The 20,424-nt window shown below is 40.1% G+C and overlaps 1 protein-coding gene across 1 annotated transcript in view; it reads right to left on the bottom strand.

The window, feature by feature from the left end:
- Positions 1-20,424, bottom strand: part of HADH (hydroxyacyl-CoA dehydrogenase) — a 55,748-nt gene that overhangs the window by 29,984 nt on the left and 5,340 nt on the right. The window lies entirely within an intron of this gene.

The following is a 20,424-nucleotide window of genomic DNA, read 5'->3' as shown; positions in this document are numbered from 1 at the left end:
GTCACAAAGAATTGGACATGACAGAACAATCAAAGGAGAAAAACTATAAAACCTCAAGCAAGGTTATACAAATAAACTCCTGTGCCTCAGTTTCCTCTCAGGCAGTTATAATCACCTCTGACCTCACAGGAATATTATTGTAAAGAGGAAATGATGTATTACTAAAGTATGAAACCTGAGCAAATGCTCAAGTAAACTCAACTCTTGTTTTTAGATGAGAGATTGCCCAGGCAGATGCTGTCAATCAATAGGTATTTACAATGGATATAAGGTAATAGGGGAGCCCCTAGTAGCAAGGGGTCTCAGCAAAGACTTCACCGATGTGGCACATGGCAACTGAACGGAGTTTCAAGAAAACAGGATCCTAAGAAACAGATTTGGAGGAAGTGTGTTCCAAGCAAAAGCCTAGTGACTACAGATAGAGCGCTATGTATCACAAAGAATAAGGAGGCCATTTTAGCAGCTGGTGGGTCAACAAGAATTTGAGTACCTACTATGTGCCAGGCATTATGCTAAGCACCAGGGATACAAAGAAAGTCTTTGTTCTCAAGGGAACCCACAGGCTCATGGGGACCGGGGTGAGGACACACAATGCAAACAATTATGTACAAATTACAAACACATGTGTGTGTGAGTGTATGTGTGTACACACACCACAGACAGGATAAATCAGAGATAATCAAAAGTTGTGAGAATGACACATCATAAGGCTGCAAAGGTAGATTGGAGGCAGGCTTTGAAAGGCTTTAAATACCAGACAGAGGCATTTGTATTTGACCACAGAGCTGATAAAGAGTCAGTGAAGTAGGAGGGTGATGCGGTGAACCTTTAGTACAGAGACACAGACATCCAAGATAACTTCACCGCTCCCTTTTAATTGACTATTAATTATTAACTTTTGAGTGTAGCAGCAAGAGCCATGACAGAATCACAAGGGTTAGAATCTCACCTTTGATGCTGTGGCTTAAAAAAAAAAAAGATAAAGCAAATTTCTCAAAGTGGTTTTAAATACTCAGGAGCAACTACAAAATTGAAAGGTTAATTATTGCATTTCTACGAGCTTCACCTCCTGGCCCTTAGTTTCTCCCATGCCTATTGGTGCTATAGGCCAAGTTCCTTCAGAGGGCTGACCAGAGGCCCCTCCTCTCCCTCAGCGATTCCATGTGCTCTCAGGGGTCCAATCCTGACCACATGCAGATGATTTCCAAATGCACATACCCAGCCCTAATTTCTCCCTTTCCCTTCATTTTCTGCCCCAAAGGAGCTTCCCTTCCATCCTGTGATAGACACACTTACTGCACAGTCCTACTCGGATGGCCCAGGTTCCAAACTAAGGTCATCGTCTTCCACCCCAACCCACACCAGACTCGCCCATCCTCCAGACTTTCCTATTTCTTATGATGTGCCTACCATTTCTGTCAAAATCAATCTGAAAAGATAGGCTGCCATCAGACTTAAAGGGTTATAGATGATGGCAGAGATTGTATTTTATCCTACAGGTAACAGAAGAGGTTCAAATCTGAGACATCCTCCACATTGACTCCTTTCTCTTCCCTCATATAACTAATCACCCTACTTCAGTCTCTCCTTACTCCATGCCAGTCTAGACTATTTTCTTTTCTTTTCTTTTTTATTTTTGGTTAGGCAATCAGAGTTAAGTGAGTTGCCCAGGGTCACACAGCTAGTAAGTATCAAGTGTCTGGGGTCAGATTTGAACTCAGGTCCTCCTGACTGCAAGGCCGTAGCTCTATCCACTGCACTACCTAGCTGCCTCAGTCTAGACTATTTTCATACCTTCTGGTTCAATCCATCCTTCTAACAGCTATCAAAATGATCTTCCTAAGTGAGGCATAGGCCTGATCATGTCCCTGCTCAAAACCTGCTCAAAAACCCTACAACTGCTGGAATAAAATATCAACCAATAAGCCTACATGCAAGGCCCTTAACACTTTGGCTCGAACCTACTTTCCAGTCTAAGTTCACATTACTCCTCCATTCACACAGTATCCATTCCAAGAAAAATGGACTCCAGCTGTTCTAGGAATTTGATACTGCATTTTCTATCTCAGGTGGCCCATTGTTTTCTTTTTTTTAAAAAAAAATTATTATTTTTAACATTTTTTTTAAATTTTGGGTTCCAGATTCTTTCCTTCTTAAAATATAAGGGAGTTGTCATTGAAAAAAAAAGAGCCATTCCACAATTGATAAATGGTAAAAGGATATGAACAGGCAGTTTTCAAAAGAAGAAATCAAAGCTATTTATAGTCATATAAAAAAATGATCTAAATCACTATTGATAAGAGAAATGCAAATTAAAACAACACTGAGGGACCACCTCATACCTGTTAGAAATGACAGATGCTAGGAGGAGTTGAGGGAAAATAGGTATACTAATAAGTGAAGTTGTGAACTGATCCAACATGGAACTACGCCCAAAGGACTACAGAACTGCGCATACCCTTTGATCCAGCAATATCACTACTAGGTCTGTACCCCAAAGAGATCAAAGAAAAAGGGAAAGGTGCTGTGTGTACAAAAATGTTTATAGTGTTGAGGGAGTGCTCATCAATTGGGGAACGGCCAAAGAAGTTATAGCATATGATTGTGATGGAGAACTTGTGCTATAAGAAAAACCTGGGGAGACTCATGCAAAGTGAAGTGAGGCCTTTAAGAAACTTGCTGTACTTTTTTTTTGACATTACTTCATGGTTTATGGTACAGAGCAAAATGGAATTTCCCTGATTATCTCTTTTATTAGGTCTATTTTTGCTCTCACTTTGTCTGAGAATGAGGTGGCTACTGCTGCTTTTTTGTTTTTTAACTTCAACTGAAGCATAATGGATTCTACTCCACCTCTGTATTTTAACTCTGTATGTCTTTCTGTTTCAAACAACATATGGCTTCAGGTTCCTAATCCATTCTGCTACCCACTTCTGTGTCACCGGTTAGCTCACCTCATTCATATTCCATTATGATTACTAACTGTATTTCCCTCTCTCCTATGTTCTTGTTCATCCTCTCTTTTTATCCTGTCCCTCCTAAAAAGTTTGTTTTCCTGCTGACCACAGCCTACCTGACTCCACCCTCCTTCTTAGCACTCCCTGCCCCAAGTCTCTTATCTCTTTTTCCTCTTATTTCCCTATGGGGTAAAGTATATTTCTATACACAATTGAGTGTATATATGTATATGTATTCTTCCCTTTCTGAAACAATTCCAGTAAGAGTGAGATTCAAGCATTTCTTGCCACCCTTCCATTTCCCCCTCCACTGTAAAAGCTCTTCTTTGTATGCTTCTTTTTTTGTGAGAAAATTTCCCCCATTCTACCTCTCCCCTTCCCCCTTCTCCCACTGCATCCCTGTTTTTCACGCCTACTTTTTTTTTGAGGGGAGAGATCATTTCAACATAATCGATTTACATCCATGCCCTCTCTCTCTCTCTCTCTCTGTGCATGCCCAATTCATTCATCTGCTCTCTATTTTATTGACGTAAGAATTTATAGACATAAATTTTCACCTAAGTACTGCTTTGGCTGCATCCCATAAATTTTGGTGTGTTGTTTCACTGTTGTCATTCTCTTTAATGAAATTATTATTCCTATGATTTGTTCTCTGACCCACTTATTCTTTAGGATTATATTATTTAGTTTCCAATAAATTTTTAATCTATCTTTCCACTGCCCTTTATTAAAGGTAATTTGTATTGCAGTATGATCCAAAAAGGATGCAGATAATATTTCTGCTTTTCTGCATTTGGTTGTGATGTTTTGATGCCTTAAGTCAATTTCTGTGTAAGTGCTGTGTACCATAGAAAAAAAAAAGGTATATTCCTTTCTATTCCCATTCTATTTTCTCCAGAGGTCTATCACATCTAACTTTTCTAAAATTCTATTCACTTCCTTAACTTTTCTTGTTTATTTTTTGTTAGATTTATCTAGATCTGAGAGGGGAACATTGAGGTCCTCCACATTTAGTTTTACTATTTCCTCCTGTAACTCATTTAACTTCTTTAAAAATTTAGATGCTATACTATTTGTTGCATATGTTTAGTATTGCAAGTTATAGTTTCTTTCCTTTTTTTTTTTTTTTGGCTAGGCAATGGGGTTAAATGACTTGCCCAGGGTCACATAGCTAGTAAGTGTTATGTGTCTAAGGCCAGATTTGAACTCTGGTCCTCCTGAATCCAGGGCTGGTGCTCTATTCACTACACCATCTAGTTGCTCCCCCCTTTATCTCTTTTAATTAAGCCTATTTTTGCTTTTGTTTTATCTGAGATCATGATTGCTACCTCTGCTTTTTTTTTTACTTCAGCCGAAGCATAATAGATTATGCTCCAGCCCCTTATCTTTACTCATCTCTGTGCTTCAAATGTGTTTCTTATAAACAGCATATTGTGGGATTTTGATTTTTTAATCTATTCTGCTACCTGCTTCCATTTTATAGGTGAGTTCATCCCGTTCATATTTAGTTTTGATAACTATTTCCCTCCATGCTATTTTATTTTTCCCATTTATCTCTCTCTCTTTCACCTTTCACAACTGTTTTATTTTTGACCACCACCTCCCCCAATCTGTCTTTCCTTCTATCAGACCCTCTCCCCCTCTTATTTTCATCCCTTCTTACGTCTCCATAAGGATAAAATGGATTTCTATATCCAACTAGGTCTATATATTATTCCCTCTCTGAATCAATTCTGATGAGAGTAAGGTTCAAGAGTTGCCTGTCACCCTCAACCCCCATCTTCCTCTCCACTGTAACAGCTCTTTTGTGCCTCCTTTGTGAGATAATTTACCCTATTCTACCTCACCCTTTCCCCTTCTCCCACTGCATTCCTCTTTCTTACCCTTTAATTTTTTTTTTGCTATATCATTCTATTACAGCCAGCTCATACTCTCATCCTCTGTCTACATATATTCCTTCTACTTGTCCTAATAGTAATAAAGTTCTTAAAAGTTACAAGTATCATCTTCTGATGTAGGAATATAAACAATTTAACCTTATTGAATCTCTTATGTTTTCTCTTTCTATTTACTTTTTTATGCTTCTCTTAAGTCCTGTATTTGAAAATGATTTTTTTTTTGTTCAGCTATGATCTTTTCATTAGGAATTATTGAAAGTCCTCTATTTTATCAAATATCAATTTTCCCCCCGATCATATTCAGTTTCGCTGGGTGATTTTTAGTTGTAATCCTGGCTCCTTTGCCTTCTGAAATATCATATTCTAAGCCCTCCATCCTTTAATGTAGAAGATGCTAAATCCCATGTAATCTTGACTATGGCTCCATGATATTTGAATTGATTCTTTCTGATTGCTTGCAGTATTTTCTCCTAGGCTTGGAAGCTTTGGAATTTAACTATAATATTCTTGAGTTTTCATTTTAGGATCTTTTGGGATGTGATTGGTAGATTCTTTCAATTTCTATTTTATCCTCTAGTTCTAGAATATAAGGGCAGTTTTCCCTGATAATTTCTTGAAATATGATGTTCAGGCTTTTTTTTTTTAATAATCATGGCTTTTAAGTAATCCAATAATTAATTCTTAAATTATTTCTCCTGGAGCTATTTTCCAGGTCAGTTGTTTTTCCAATGAGCTATTTTACATTTTCTTCTATTTTTTCATTCTTTTTTGTTTGATTGATTTTTGATGTCTCATGGAGTAACTAGCTTCCACTTGCCCAATTCTAATTTTTAAGGAATTATTTTCTTCCATAAGCTGTGTGTATCTCCTCTTCAATTTGGCCAGTTCTACTTTTTAAGGAGTTGTTTGCTTCAGTGAAATTTTATATAACTTTTTCTATTTTGGGGCTTCCTTTACTAAGCTGCTGAGTCTTTTTTCATGATTCTCTTGCATTACTCTCATTTATTTTCCCAATTTTTCTTCTACTTCTTATTTGATTTAGAAAAAAAAAATTTTTGAGCTCTTCCAGGAGTTCTTTCTGGGTCTAAGACCAATTCACATTTTCTTTGAGGATTTGCATGTGGTTGTTTTGACACTGTTGTCCTCTTTTAAGTTTATACCTTGATCTTCCCTTTCACTATAGTAACTTTCTATGGTCAGGTTCTTTTTTTGTTTGTTTTTTGCTCATTTTCCCAAGCCTAAAGTGGGGATCTGCTTCTGGAGTGCAGAAGGCACTGTTCCAAATTTCTTGTGGTAGGGCCTCACTTCTATACCCCCTTGGATATAGTCTGCCTCTGGTTTACTCAGGCACCACTCCAGTGAGACAGACCTTTCCTGCTGACCCTCCAAGCTGTTCTGGGCTAGAAAAATGCTTCACTGCTTCAAAACTGGTTTTGAGGAGTTATTCTAAGGTTATGTGGAGAATCTGCAAGAACTGCGGCAAATTCCTGCCTCACTCCACCACCTTGGCTCCAGAAATCTATGCCCTCTTTCTATATAAACAACTGCTCTAATAATGATAAAATTCTTAGGATATACATATCTTCTTCACATATAGGATGTAAAGAGTTTAATTTTATTGAGTCCCTTGTGATTACTTTTTCACATTTCCCTTTTCATGCTTCTCTTGAGTCTTGTATTTGAAAAACAAATTTTCTATTCAGCTCTGGTCTTTTCATAAGGAATACTTAGAAGTCCTCTATTTCATTATATATTCATTCCCCCTCCTTCCTCCCTGGAAGGACTATACTCAATTTTGCTGGTCAAATTCCTTTTTTGTTTGTTCATTTTCCCAGCCTATTTCTTCACTTTAAACTTTTATGTTAAAGTTGGGCTCTGCTCATCTTGGGGTGGGAGGCACCATCCCAAGCTTCAGGCTGTTTCGTGCTGCTGTTTCAAGCCCTAGTTCTGGGGGTCTGCAAGTTTTTGGTGCTTCCAAAGTGGTGCAATGGAGGGAGAGGTGTGCTCCCTGCTCTCCTGGTCTATGCTCCAGTCTTTACCCAGGAAGGGCCCTTGGCTCCTCAACAATTGTAAATGTTTGTGCTCTTCTTGGTCCTGGAACTGCAACAAGGTCCCCTGCTCTCCTGTAGCCACGAATGTCAGTGCTCCTCTTTGCCCTGGAACTCCCACCAGATTTCCTGCTCCTTTGTAACTGACCATAACCACTCCTTTCCGCCCTACAACTTCAACCCAGAACTGTGTATTGTTAATAGAGTTGCCAATTGGCACCAGCAGTACCTACAAAGGGTCCCCTGTAATCTCTTTCTGACCAGTTGTCCAACTCCCCCCCCCCATCTCTGAGCTGAGAGCTCCTGAAGCTGCTAGATCTTAATTGAATGCACACACCAGAGGAAATGCCACCCCAGCAAGAAAAAAAAGTAATTAAAAGACCTGCTAGGCAGCTGTTTCAAGATGACAAAGCATATATGTCAAATGACCCTGTGTCAAAGTGATTTAGGGGACAAAATTATGTTTATTTTACCCGTTCATCTGGGATAAGTAAAGCCTAACTTAAGTAGAAAGTGAAAAAGAAAATCAGGTTTGGAGGTGAGCTGTTGACTGATCTTATTGGGTTATATTCATTACAGGTGAAGCACAAGGTGTCAATTTATTAGTGAAACCTGTGACCCAGTTTCCCTTCCTGCCTCAGCCAGGTAATTTTACCATTCTTCAAAATCCTGATTCAGGGGCAGCTATGTGGCACAGTGGATAGAGCACCAGCCCTGAAGTCAAGAGGACCTGAATTCAAATCCAGCCTCAGATACATAATACTTAGTGACCCTAGGCAAGTCACTTAACCCCATTGCCTAGCTAAAAAAAAAAATCCTGATTCAGTCGGGGATCCTGGAGGGACATATGTGGCTTTGGGGCCACAGGTTCCCCACCCATGGTTAAGTAATAAGAGGGCAAGGTAGCCGGTAGAAGTAGAGAGTCAGGAGGGATAGGAAATAAGAAACGCACAAACATAAAAGTGAAGATCAGAAGTAGAATCATTGGGGAAAATACGTGTTTATATGTATGTGTGTGTGTGTGTGTGTGTGTGTGTGTGTGTGTGTGTGTGTGTGTGTGTGTGTACACATCTATATCTATATATAAATATATCCATGCTTAATTGTAGCCTGGAGGAGAGAGGGGGGAAGAAGGGGAAAAAACAAAGTAAAAAGTGTACAGCAGAGAACAAAAGAAAACCTACGAGGAAGCTAATAAAAGATGGATAGATCGGAGCAGCTAGGTCGCACAGTGGATAGAGCACTGGCCCTGGAGTCAGGAGAACCTGAGTTCAATTCCAGTCTCAGACACTTACTAGCTGTGTGACCCTGGGCAAGTCACCTAACCCCAACTGCCTCACCCCCCCAAAAAAAAAGATGGATAGATCTCAACACAAGGTGTAGTATTTAATATACAGGCTTTCTTGAAATGGAAATTAATTGCCACATATTTTGAATTCTCTCATGTTCTGCTGTGCCCATGACATGTTTTTTCTTTTCTTATTTTATATTTAAGTTTTAATATTTGTTTATAATATAAAAAAGAGAAAAAATAAAAACAAAATTCATCTGGAAGAACAAACAAAAAAAACCCTGGAGGATCTTACCTGTCTAAACTGGTCTTTCTGGTCCCATGAAGGGTCAAGACTTGAAACCTCAGTAGCAGTTGGTACATTTGTTTTTAGAAATCCTATACCTACTTCTCCATTCCAGTTTCTCTCTTGGCCCACTGAAAGCATATGACATAAGCCATCCAGTAGACATATAAAAAAGGTCACCTCTATCCAAGCCCAAATTTGGACACAAGAGAGGTCATGAGAATGGAAAAACTACAGACAAGAGGGGGAAATTTGTGAACAATAATAATTGCCATTCATGTAGCCCAATAAATTTTCCACAGCACTTTCCATATATTCTCTCATTTGGGCCTCACAACCACCTTTGAGGAAGGTAACTACAGATGATATTTCCCATTTTACAGATGAAGAAACTGAGTCTCAGAAAGAATAAATGACTTGCCTATAGTCACACAGCTAGTAAGTGTCTGAGCCAGGATATGAACCCAGGTCTTCCGTGCCTGCAAGTCTAACAAGCTATCCCCTACCTGTCCACTATACCATACTGAGGTATGAGTATTTTTTTCCATTAGGTTAAAAGCTCCAAGCTCCAATGTCCAGCCTATTTCATGACAATGCCACCACTGTAATACTGTGCAGGACACTGTCCCAGGGGCTGGATAACATACCAAGGTGAAGGAGACAATCTAGTAGGAGGGATACAGTATATACACAAAAAGCTATTCATGCAAGATAAAACAGAGCTGGACAAACCTCGCTGTTTGCCTAGTCTTATGTCCAATAAGCAAAGCTTGGAAGTTTGTCAATGCTCATGCCAGGCAGAAATTCTAATGGAAGACTGCCCAGTGGAATGTGCAGAAACTTCAACTCAAAGTAGCGGCAAGATTCAATCATACAGAGGAGTATTTTTAGAGTAGAGTACTATAAAAATAGCCAAGGTGAACAGCACCCTTGTCAAAGGCCCTGAGCACACTGGGCCCAAGGCCACACAAACATACTAAGGAATCAAACGGTGGCTTGGGGGGAGGGGATGAAGGTGGTTGGGTTTCGAGAGATTGGGGCGGGGGGAGCTAGGCATTGCAATATATACTTGCAGCATGCGTCCTGTCTTCTAACTTTAGCAGTGAATCTGCATATTAAATCAAATGGTGTGGTAACAACTCTTTATTCTCAGGATCATTCTTCTTATATGTTCAGTTGTTTTTTAGTTGTGTCCATCTTTTGATGACCCCAACTGGAATTTTCTTGGCAAAGATACCTAAGTAGTTTGCCATTTCCTTCTCCAGATCATTTGACAAATGAGGAAACTGAGGCAAACAGGGTTATGTGACTTACCCAGGGTCACACAGTAAGTGTCTGAGGCCAGATTTGAACCCAGGAAAAGGAGTTTTCTCGATTCCAGGCCCAGCACTCTATACATTGCACCACCTACCTGCCCACTATTCTTCATTAACAACTTACACTTATGTATCACCTTAAGCTTTAAAATGTGTTTTCCCCAACTGAAATTTGTGTTATTATAATGATCAAGCTTAACCTTGAAGATGAAAAAACCCACCTACCTCTCTTCTTTGCAGAGGTGGGTGCTAGGGTTATGAAATACTGCATAGTGTGTCAGACCTGGTTGATCTGTTGCTTATCATGGCTGAAGTACTTTCTCCCCTCCTCTTTTTTCTATTCTATTCTTTGTTACCTAAGTAGGGGAGAGGGGAGGACATGCCCAGCAATGAAGGTGATATAAAAAAAAGGTATCCAAAAGAAACACACTGGGCCATTTGTCCCAGATAAATGAGTCAAATGTAAGCCTTTCCAAATCAACAGAATCTGGCTCACTATTCCACGACACTGAGGAGGTCCGGTCCAATCTGGGTTTCTAACTCCACCAAAAGTGACCTTCCTGGCAGGAGTTGAGGTTCCATTCAATCTTCCCGGCGTCTTTAGGGCTAAGAGTAAGTTAAGCCTCAATTAGCCTCTATCGGCTGGCTCTCATCCTTAATGTGAGATCTCCATTCTCTTTTCTCCTGCCATGAGTCAAATCAAGTCACTGTGGCACTATAATCAATCAATAAGCATTTATGAAGCATCTACTGTGCTATGAACCATGCCGTAAAGGAATGAAAAGACAAACAAATGGAAAGCACGTAATAAATGCTTGTTGGCTCAATAGAAACTCCTTGAGGTGAGGGAATGTCTGTTTCTTGTGGAGAATTTGGCACAGTGCCTGGCACACTGTTAGTATTTAATAAATGGATTCTGGGGAAACAAAAAGTATACATCTAAGTAAATAGGAAATATATATAAAGTAGATATAAGGGAAGGTAATTTTCTGGGCAGGGGAAGGAGGGTGGAGGTAGAAGTGAAAAGTGAACACATTTCAGGCACCCAGGGGAAAGGCGCAGGGACAGAAGATTGAACACCTGCATGAAGATGCGTACAGGAAGGAAGGAAGCATTTATTAGGCACCTCCTACTACTAAGCACTTTACAAATATTACCTCATTTGATCATTTATTAAGCACCTACTATTACCAAACACTTTACAAACATCACCTCATTTGACCTTCTCAACAACCCTGAGAGGTAGATAACATTATACATTATATACATATACATATATGTATACATATATGTATTTATATATACATATATGTATACATATACATATATATTTATATATACATATATGTATACATATACATGTGTATTTATATATACATATATGTATACATATACACATGTGTATTTATATATACATATGTGTATACATATATGTATACATATACATATGTATTTATATATATACACATACATATATATAGAATGTATATACACATACATTATACAGTCTAGGAAACCGAAGCCAACAGAGGTAAAGTGACTTTCTCAGCATTACACAGCTAGAAAGTGTCTGAGGGAAGATCTGCATTTAGGTCTTCCTGACTCCAGGCCCAGAACTCTAACCAGTGCACCACTTAGCTGCCTCTAGGGTAGAAGGGAAGAAATGTAGAATAAGCCAGGAAAGGTAGGCTGGAGCCAGACTGTGAAGGGCTTTCCAGGGCAGAACTGGGTTCTGACAGCTGTGTGGACGATGAATGAAAATGCAGGCAAATGGATATCAGCATGAACTCAACCAAATCAAGAAGGTTCTTCATTAAATACTCACGCCTTCAATTAACAAAAACCTGAAAGCTTTTTAAGACCCCCTATCTCTCTATTGTGTTAAAGATAGCCTACTTTTCCAGGTACTCTTATATATTCTCTTCTATTCTATGGTCTAACAAAGATATCATCTGCCATTTTCATTTTTTCCTGCCTCAGTGACTTTGCCCATACTGTTGCCCAGGCTAAGAACCTGTCTCGCCCACCTTTCCACCTGCTGAAATTTTTCTTAAGGGACAGCTAGGTGGTACAGTGGATAGAGCACCAGCCCTGCAGTCAGGAGGACCTGAGTTCAAATCCAGCCTCAGATCAAACACTTGACACTTACTAGCTTTGTGACCCTGGGCAAATCACTTAACCCAATTACCTAAAAAAAATTAAATAAATAAATAAGAAATCTTTCACAAGTCAAGCTCAGAAGCCACCTCTTTCATGAAGCCTTCCCTGACTTTCACCCCCATGGAAGCACTGGACTTGGTGTCAGAAGACCCGACTTTAAGTCCTACCTCAGATACTTCCTAGCTGTGTGATCCTGGGCAAGTCACTTCACCCATCTGCCTCAGTTTCCTCAATCATGAAATAGGGATAAAAACAGCACCTACCCTCAAATGACATAATAATTGTAAAGTGCTTAGAATGGTGCCTCCCCATGATAGCTGCTTAATAAATACTCTGTTCCTTCCCTCACCTCCAAAGTAGTAAAGTAACTTGCTACCACCAGACCTCACAAAGCACTTTTCTTAAGCTCCTTCAGGTGCATTTGTGTTCCATTCAAATTCCTTCCCAGGGTGTGGATTCCATCCTAGGCTCTCAAAGGTTATTTAGGCCAACATTTTACCCAATCTACCAAGCGTGAAGGAAAAAGTATTTATTAACCACTTACTATGTGTTTAGGACTGTGCTAACAACTGGGAACACAAATACAAAATCAAAGTACATGCCCCTCTAACTGGGAGAGACAGCAGACATTGAGGCGTGGCCCACGAACCCTCCTGGGGTCCAGAAAGGTATGAGATGTTAGTGGCAGTAAACTGACTCATTCATACCTCCCAGGAGCAAGGCCAGAGTTGATCTGATCAAGGTTCCAGAAGTAGAGGGGAGGAAGGGGCACAGAAGGGTATTTGTACCACATTATGGAGAAGACAGACACAAAGCAGAGAATGAAACAAACATGCCAGGCGCCTGCCTGAAATAGTGGGCCAGGTGGCTCAGTCCCCCATCTGAACAGGGGCCCCAGGGCAGAAGTGCCAGATGATATGAAAGGGTTAAATCCTCAAGGGACTGGTTTCTGGTGCTGCAGCCTTGACATCCAGGCCAGGGAGGAGGGAGTGAGGCATGTATGTATGTTGAACCAGGACCAGCCTAAGTTCAGAGAGGGTCACTGCAAAAGAGGAAGCAAACAAGTGATGATCTTGAGGTAGGTGGTAACATAGAAGAGTGCCAGACCTGGAGTCTGGAAGACCTGAGTTCAAATCGAGACCTTAGATGCTTCCTAGCTGTGTGATCCTGGACATGTGATTTCACTTCTCTGCCTCAGTTTCTTCCACTGTAAAATGAAATAATAACAGTACCTACTTCCGACAGTAGTGTGGATCAAACCAGATAACACTTAGCAAAGTATCTAGAGCAGAGGAAGGGCTTAATAAATGCATGTGTCCTTTCCTTCAGCAATTCAAGGAGTGAAGGTGTAAAGAGGTTGTAATTCTCCCACCTACATGAAGTACTAATGCAGCTAAGATCACAGATTTGGTTAGAGCTGGAAAAGGCCTTAAAACCCTCATTTTACACTGAGGAGGGAAAGTGATTCAGCTCATATAATCTACACCACAATCCTAGGAGGTAGGTATTGCTATTAATATTATCTCCAATTTACAGATAAGGAAACTGAGGCTGAGAAGTTAAGTGACTTGCCTGGGGTCACATGGCTAGTAAATGACTAAGGTGGAATTTGAACCCAAGTCGTCCCAAATCCAGGTCCCATCACTGTAGTGAAGTAAGAGAGGAATGGAACAAGCATTTATTAAGTGCCTACTATGTACCAGGTACATTTCTAAGCTTTACAATACTATCTCATTTAGGTTAGGAGTGTCTTTCCTCTCCCTGGCCCCTGCCTGGTCACCATTCCTGGTTCCAGGTGACCATGTGGGAGCTGGAAAAGGGTGGGGTGGGGGAGGCTGCTACTTCCACCCAGGTATAACTTACATCTGATGATTCACTCAATGCACAAAAGTAATCTCTGGTCCTCCCATCCCTTTTCCTCTTAGGAACTCTCCTGGTGAGAGAAGGGGAAAGATGTGTAATTTCATTTATGAACTATCCCCCTACCAAACAGTAGGCTCCATAAAGACAGGGACAGTATCTACCCTAAATTTTGTATTCCTCCCAACTCCAGTACCTTCTAGAGTGCTCTGCGTATAGTACTTTCTTATTAAACACTGGCTTATTATTAACTGTAAGAGGGGCAGCTAGGTGTCGAAGTGCATAGAGTGCTGGGCCTGGTATCAGAAGACTCATCTTCATGAGTTCAAATCTGGCCTCAGATACTTAGCAGCTGTGTGACCGTGGACTAGTCAGTTAACTCTGTTTGCCTCAGTTTCCTCATATGTAAAATGAGCCGGAGAAGGAAATGGCAAACCACTCCAGTATCTTTGTTAAGAAAATTCCAAGGGCAGCTAGGTGGCACAGTGGATAGCGCACCGGCCCTGAAGTCAGGAGGCCTCAGACCAAATACTTGACATTTACTAGCTGTGTGACCCTGGGCAAGTCACTTAACCCAAATTGCCTAAAAAAAAAAAAGAAAAAGAAAATTCCAAATGGGGTCATGAAGATCAGACGTGACTGAAATGACTGAACAATGAAAAATGAATATAAAAAAATTAAATATAAAAAATAAGTGGTTTCCTGGATTTCTCCCCTCTCCTGCAACAGACGATTGTGGAATCTGCTGCTGCTCCATCCCAACTCACTGCTCCGACTTCTCTGCTACCTCTCAGGGAGGACACGGCAAAGCTTGCTGGGCTGACGGAGGCCCAGGACCATAGCCATAGGCACCAGGGCACCCTCTGCCAAGACCCAGCACAGGATCCAACTCAAAGACTAGACCCCATTTACAAGCAGGGGCACAGACATCAGGCCCAATTGTTCTCTTCCTCTTGCGCTAGAATGAGAACTGAAGCTGCCTTCTGCCATCATCGGACTTTGGAAAGCAGGAGCCCTGACTACATGCTCAGTCTAGAGGCAGCATTCAGAGTTTGGGGTCAGATGACCTGGGTTCAAATCCTGGATTTTGTCCCTTAATACCTGTATGAATAACTGTGAGCAAGTCACTTAAACTTTTCTGTACCTCAGTTTCCTCAACTGTAAAACGGAAGGGACCGAAGGTCAGATCTCTTTTAACTCTATCTATGGTCCTACAATCTGATGATTCACAAATTCTCACCTCTTCCCAACAATATAGAATCACAGCTGCCTAAGTAAATACCACCCCCCACCTCCTGCTCTACTCCTCAGGTATTCAGCTCTAGCCCTCTCAAGTTCCTATCCAGCTCTACTTCCCCTTCATGGGGCCCTCTAGGCCTTTCCTATTGTTAACAAATTTCATTTTAGACATTTTCTTCTTTAAGCTCTTCCAACTTCAGTCAGAATGAACCAAACTCTCCCACAAGACATTGCGTTCCTAAACACGTTCTAATGTATAGGGTGTACTTTCCTCTACACACACACACACACACACACACACACACACACACACACCCTTGCTCACACCCTACAGCAATCTTGTTATTTCTTTTTTTTATTTCATTCCAATTTATCACCTTTGTTTTCAAAGGGGACCAATGACATCATGGGATTAAAGGGAGGCAGAGTTGCACAAAGTTGTCAGCCTCACTCTCTCTTCCACAGTCATCAAAGTCCATGGCCCGGGATGCAGTGGGTGACCTTGGAGTCTTGGATGCCTGACCAAGCTCTAAGCCTCCACAGCACCTGCTTCAGCACCCATTCTACCAGGACGTCTTCATATGCTTGGGTAGACACCCCTCTAACTCACTGACAGATTTGAAGCCTGTCAGTTACCCTCAACCTGGTTTAGCCCATCTACTGAGATGGTTTAAAAACCAGCGTGTGACTGCTGCATGTGCTACAGCTTCTTGAAGCTACAGTGGAGAGGTGGGAGACAGGCGGACACCAAAGGTGCACAAGCAGCCCTAAAACGGCCCTCACACCAGGTGCTAGACCTCCCTAAACACCTCATACGCCTATATATCTATCACCCTATCCAGACTCCAACAGTAGATACCCACTGGCTGCCAGGTCATTCTCCCTCCTTTCTCAAGGAATTCAGTACTTCTGTCTTTCTATCCACTTCAAATCCTGCCTTTGGAAACTTTACTACACATATTGCTATCCCCTCAAATACCCTGGCCTCCCAATTCAGTGACCTCTTCAACCCCCATGATTACATACTCCATACAACTCAGCCATACAGACATACGAGTATTCGTGTCCTGTGATCCTAACATCTCCTTGGTGTTCCACCTCTATGACCCAGACCTCTGAATTTCCTCTGACCATCCACCTCTCCACACACCTCACTTTCCTTCTATCTGTTTTTCACCCTCACCATGACCTCTAGGCCCTCTCTCCCAGGCACACTACCCCTGCTCTGGCCTGGCTTCAATGTCCCTCCCCCCCAATTTGCCATGTCCATCTACTGGCTTCTTCCCTGTATCCTGTGAACTTGCCTAGGTTACCCAACCTCAAACAGGTTTCACTTAACATAACTATCTTCCTAAGTTATCATTGCATAAGCTCTCTTTTCCCCTTCACAATCAAACTCACAGAAAAAGTTGTCTACCCACATTAGCTCAGTCCCCTCCTCTCCTCTCACTCTTCTCAGTCCCTTGCAAATCTGGCTTTTTATGCTATCACTCAGTAGAAGCTGCCCTCTCCAAAGGGCTTAATGACCTCTCAGCTATGAAATCTGAGTCTTTTCTCTTTTTTTCTTTTTCTTTTTTTGTAAGGCAACTAGGGTTAAATGACTTGCCCAGGGTCACATAGCTAGTAAGTGTCAAGTGTCTTGTCTGAGGCAGGATTTGAACTCAGGTCCTCCTGACTCCAGGGCCGGTGCTCTATCCACTGTGCCACCTAGCTGCCCCTATGATGGTCTTTTCTCAGGCCACATCTTGACTTCTCTGCAGCCCTGACATTATTTGACCCACAGTCCTCCTCAATCTTCTCAGTTTCTGGATTTTTGTGACATATTTTCTTGGATTTCATCCTACCTGAGTCTACTCCTATTATCGTCCTTTGCTGGCTCATCATCCTTGTCACATAGGTGTCCCCCAAGGCTCTGTCCTGAGCCAACTTCTCACCTCCCTCTGTACATCCAATCTCTTAGAGACCTTATCAGCAGAGGCATCATGGTATATAGTACAGTGGTGTCAAACTCCCTTGCAGGCTGCATACTGACTTAGAAAACCACAAACTAACATTATCTATGTTCAACTGTTTTTTATTTTGTATTTTATTATAAATGTTAAAAAATAAAATTTATGTGTTATTTATGACAAACTTATAAATTATACAAAATATTTTGTTTTATTTATAAATTTATTAAAAATCTTAATAAAAATTCATAATAAAAATTTGTTTTTATAAAATTCATAAAAATTTTTATTTTATTTTATATAAAATTCATGAAAATAAAATTTATTTTATATAAAATAAAAAATTATTTTATTTCATATAAAATTTATTAAAATAAAATTATTTTTCATTTTATATAAAATTCATAAAAATCAAATGTGTTTTATATAAAATTCATAAAAAATAACATATTTTATTTTAGATAAAATTCATAAAAATAAAATTATATTTTATTTTATATAAAATTCATAAAAATAAAATTATATTTTATAAAATTCATAAAAATAAAATTTTGTTTTTATAGAATTCCTAAAGATAAATTTTGATTTTTATAAAATTCATAAAAATAAAATGTTATTGCTTTTATAAAATTCACAAAAATAAAATTTTTTGCTTTTATAAAATTCACAAAAATAAAATTTTACTCTATTTTAATACAATTCACAAAAATAACAATTTATTTTATTTTAATACAAGTCACAAAAATAAAAAGTTATTTTTAATAAAATTATAAAAATAGAATCTGTATTTTATTGTTTTATTTCCCAATTATATTTTAATTAGTTGAGCTCTGCAGACCACAAATGCCGCCTTTAGTATGGTAGACAGAGTATCAGACTTGGAGGAATGAAGATCTGGGAGACAGATCCCCTGAGATATCCCTCCTAAGACACCTAAAGTCTTCCTGAGCATCAGTTTCCTAATATGTAAAATGCAAGGGTAACATTAGACAGCTGCATAATCTATGTATAATTAGACAATGTATAATCTAGGTATAAATCTATGATCTATGACTCCCAGATTGATGTATGTGGCCTTATATGCTGAGTTCTGGTCTTCTCCAAATGGACAGGCATCTCAAACTCAGCGTGTTCAAAATGGAACTCATCATCTTCCCCCCAAAATCCACTCTCCTTCCTAACTTTCCTACCTCTGTCAAGGGCATCATCAAACTTCTAGTCACTCAGGTCTGAAATCTTGACTCTTCACTTTCATTCATGTTCCAAAGTCAATCAATCGCTAAGTCTTATCCAATTTAGCACAGCACAAGGAGGGGTATGGATTTGGAGTCTGAGGACCTGGGTACGAATCCCACCTCTTCACTCTACACTTACACCTGTGTAACCTTAAGCCATTGTACCTGCCCTCTACCTCCCTGTGACTGTTTCTCCATCTGTAAAATGAGGAGTTTGGACCACATTAAAAGTCCTTCCTAGCTCTGGATCTCTCATCCTTCCAGGTCTAAATCTATATATAAATCTGTCTATCTATCTATCTATATATCCATAGTTCTTCTTTCTATTCACGTGGGCCTCCACCCAAATTCAGGCCCTTCTTACCTCTTCCCTGGATTATTACTGTGGCCAACGTCTGCTTGCCACAATAAATCAACATATCCTCTTCAACATATCTTCCACTGAGCTGCCAAACTGATAATCCTGAAGCAAGGTATGACCAGGTCCCCTGCTCACACAGCTTCACTGGCTCCCTATTTCCTTTAAAATAAAACACAAACTCTTTCGGCTTTTAAAGCCCAGGCTTACTACACACTACTCCCTTTCACATACTCTATATTCCAAACAAACTGGCCTAGTTTCTAGCTCACCCAAGAGAACATTTCATCTCTCATCATCTCTCATTCCAGGCTGGTCCCAATACCTGGAAAACACTTCTCCCTCACCTCCATTCCTCCAGTCTCCTTCAAGGCTCAGATTAAGTACCAGCTCCTACAGATAACCTGTCCCAATCTTCCCCAGTTATGAATTCCTTCCCCTGAAATTATGTTGTATTTACTTTGTGGACATGTAGTAATTCCTTATCTGTGCAAATGTTGGTCTCCCCTAACAAGATGTAAGCTTCTTGGGGGCGAGGGCAGTTTCATTTCTCTATGTCCCAGCACAGAGAACAATGTCTGGCACCCAGTAGACTTTAATGTGTGACCTTAGGCACACATTAAGCCCTGCATTTGGAGGCAAGAACACCTGAGCTTGAATCCTACCTCAGACACTTGCTACTGCAGCAGTATATCCCCAGGCAGTCACTTAACCCCAGGCTGCCTCAGTTTCCTCATCTGTAAAATGAGAAAAATAGCACCTACTTCTCAGGGTGGTTGTAAGGATCAAATGGGGCAGCTAGATGGTTCAGTAGATAGAGTGCTGCACCTGGAGTCTGGAAGACCCAAGTTCAAATCCTATCTCAGACACTTTCCTAGCTGTGTGACCTTGGGCAAGTCACTTAACCCTGTTTGCCTCAGTTTCCTCATTTGTAATATAAGCTGGAGAAGGAAATGGCAAACCTCTCCAGCATCTCTGCCAAGAAAATCTCAAATGAGATCACAAAGAGTCGGACATGACTGAAAGAACAGAACAATACCAAATGTGTGCTAAGCAAGATTCTGAATAGAAAACAAGCCATGGAACTCTGGTCCCATACCCTATTGACTCACTGGTAACCTATAGGGAGGTCCAGTGGGCTTCCATTTCCCCATATGTAAAATGCAGTGACCACTCTTCACAGAAGTCCTGGAAGCTTTACTTATATCCTTCATAGTATACAATTATATACTTAACATAAGTATATGCTTTACCTTATATATTTATATACTTCATATTTGTCCCATGAAGTGAAAAAATACGATATAGCTCCGCTTTAAAATAATACAATCACCTCTACTATTCAAGGCTTACTTAGTGCTATAAACTTTCACATCAGTCCTAGCATCAGGTGGAAGAGGAACTGGCAATCATTTTAAGTCAGAAGGTAAAGCATTAGATAAACAAACACATTAAATAAGTTAATTCCACTTAAATATTAACTCAAAGGCAAATCCTTCCAAGGGAAGGATGCTGAAAGTACAAAAACTCTAAGTAAAACATTACCTTCTTGGTAGTAAATAAAGAGGCCCATCTGCTACTTCAATATAAATAATGAGTCATTTAATTTACTTTATAAATTCACATCAATCTCCTACAAATGCATTCACGATCAAATGAGCCATGGGATATGTACAACACCGTTAGAGTTGCTATTTAAAAGAAAACTCACCAATTTTGTGCCTTTCTGGCTAAAATTCAACATGTTGAACACTTACTAAGCACCTACTGAATACAGAGCAGAGTGCTAAGGGCTTGGGGAAATACAAAGTCATAATACAACAAAAT

Source organism: Phascolarctos cinereus, unplaced genomic scaffold (genome assembly GCF_003287225.1).
Source record: "Phascolarctos cinereus isolate Bilbo 61053 unplaced genomic scaffold, phaCin_HiC Scaffold_9;HRSCAF=440, whole genome shotgun sequence".
Classification (NCBI taxonomy): domain Eukaryota; kingdom Metazoa; phylum Chordata; class Mammalia; order Diprotodontia; family Phascolarctidae; genus Phascolarctos; species Phascolarctos cinereus.
The sequence above is the reverse complement of the archived record's forward strand: the minus strand, read 5'-3'. Positions and strand labels throughout refer to the sequence as shown.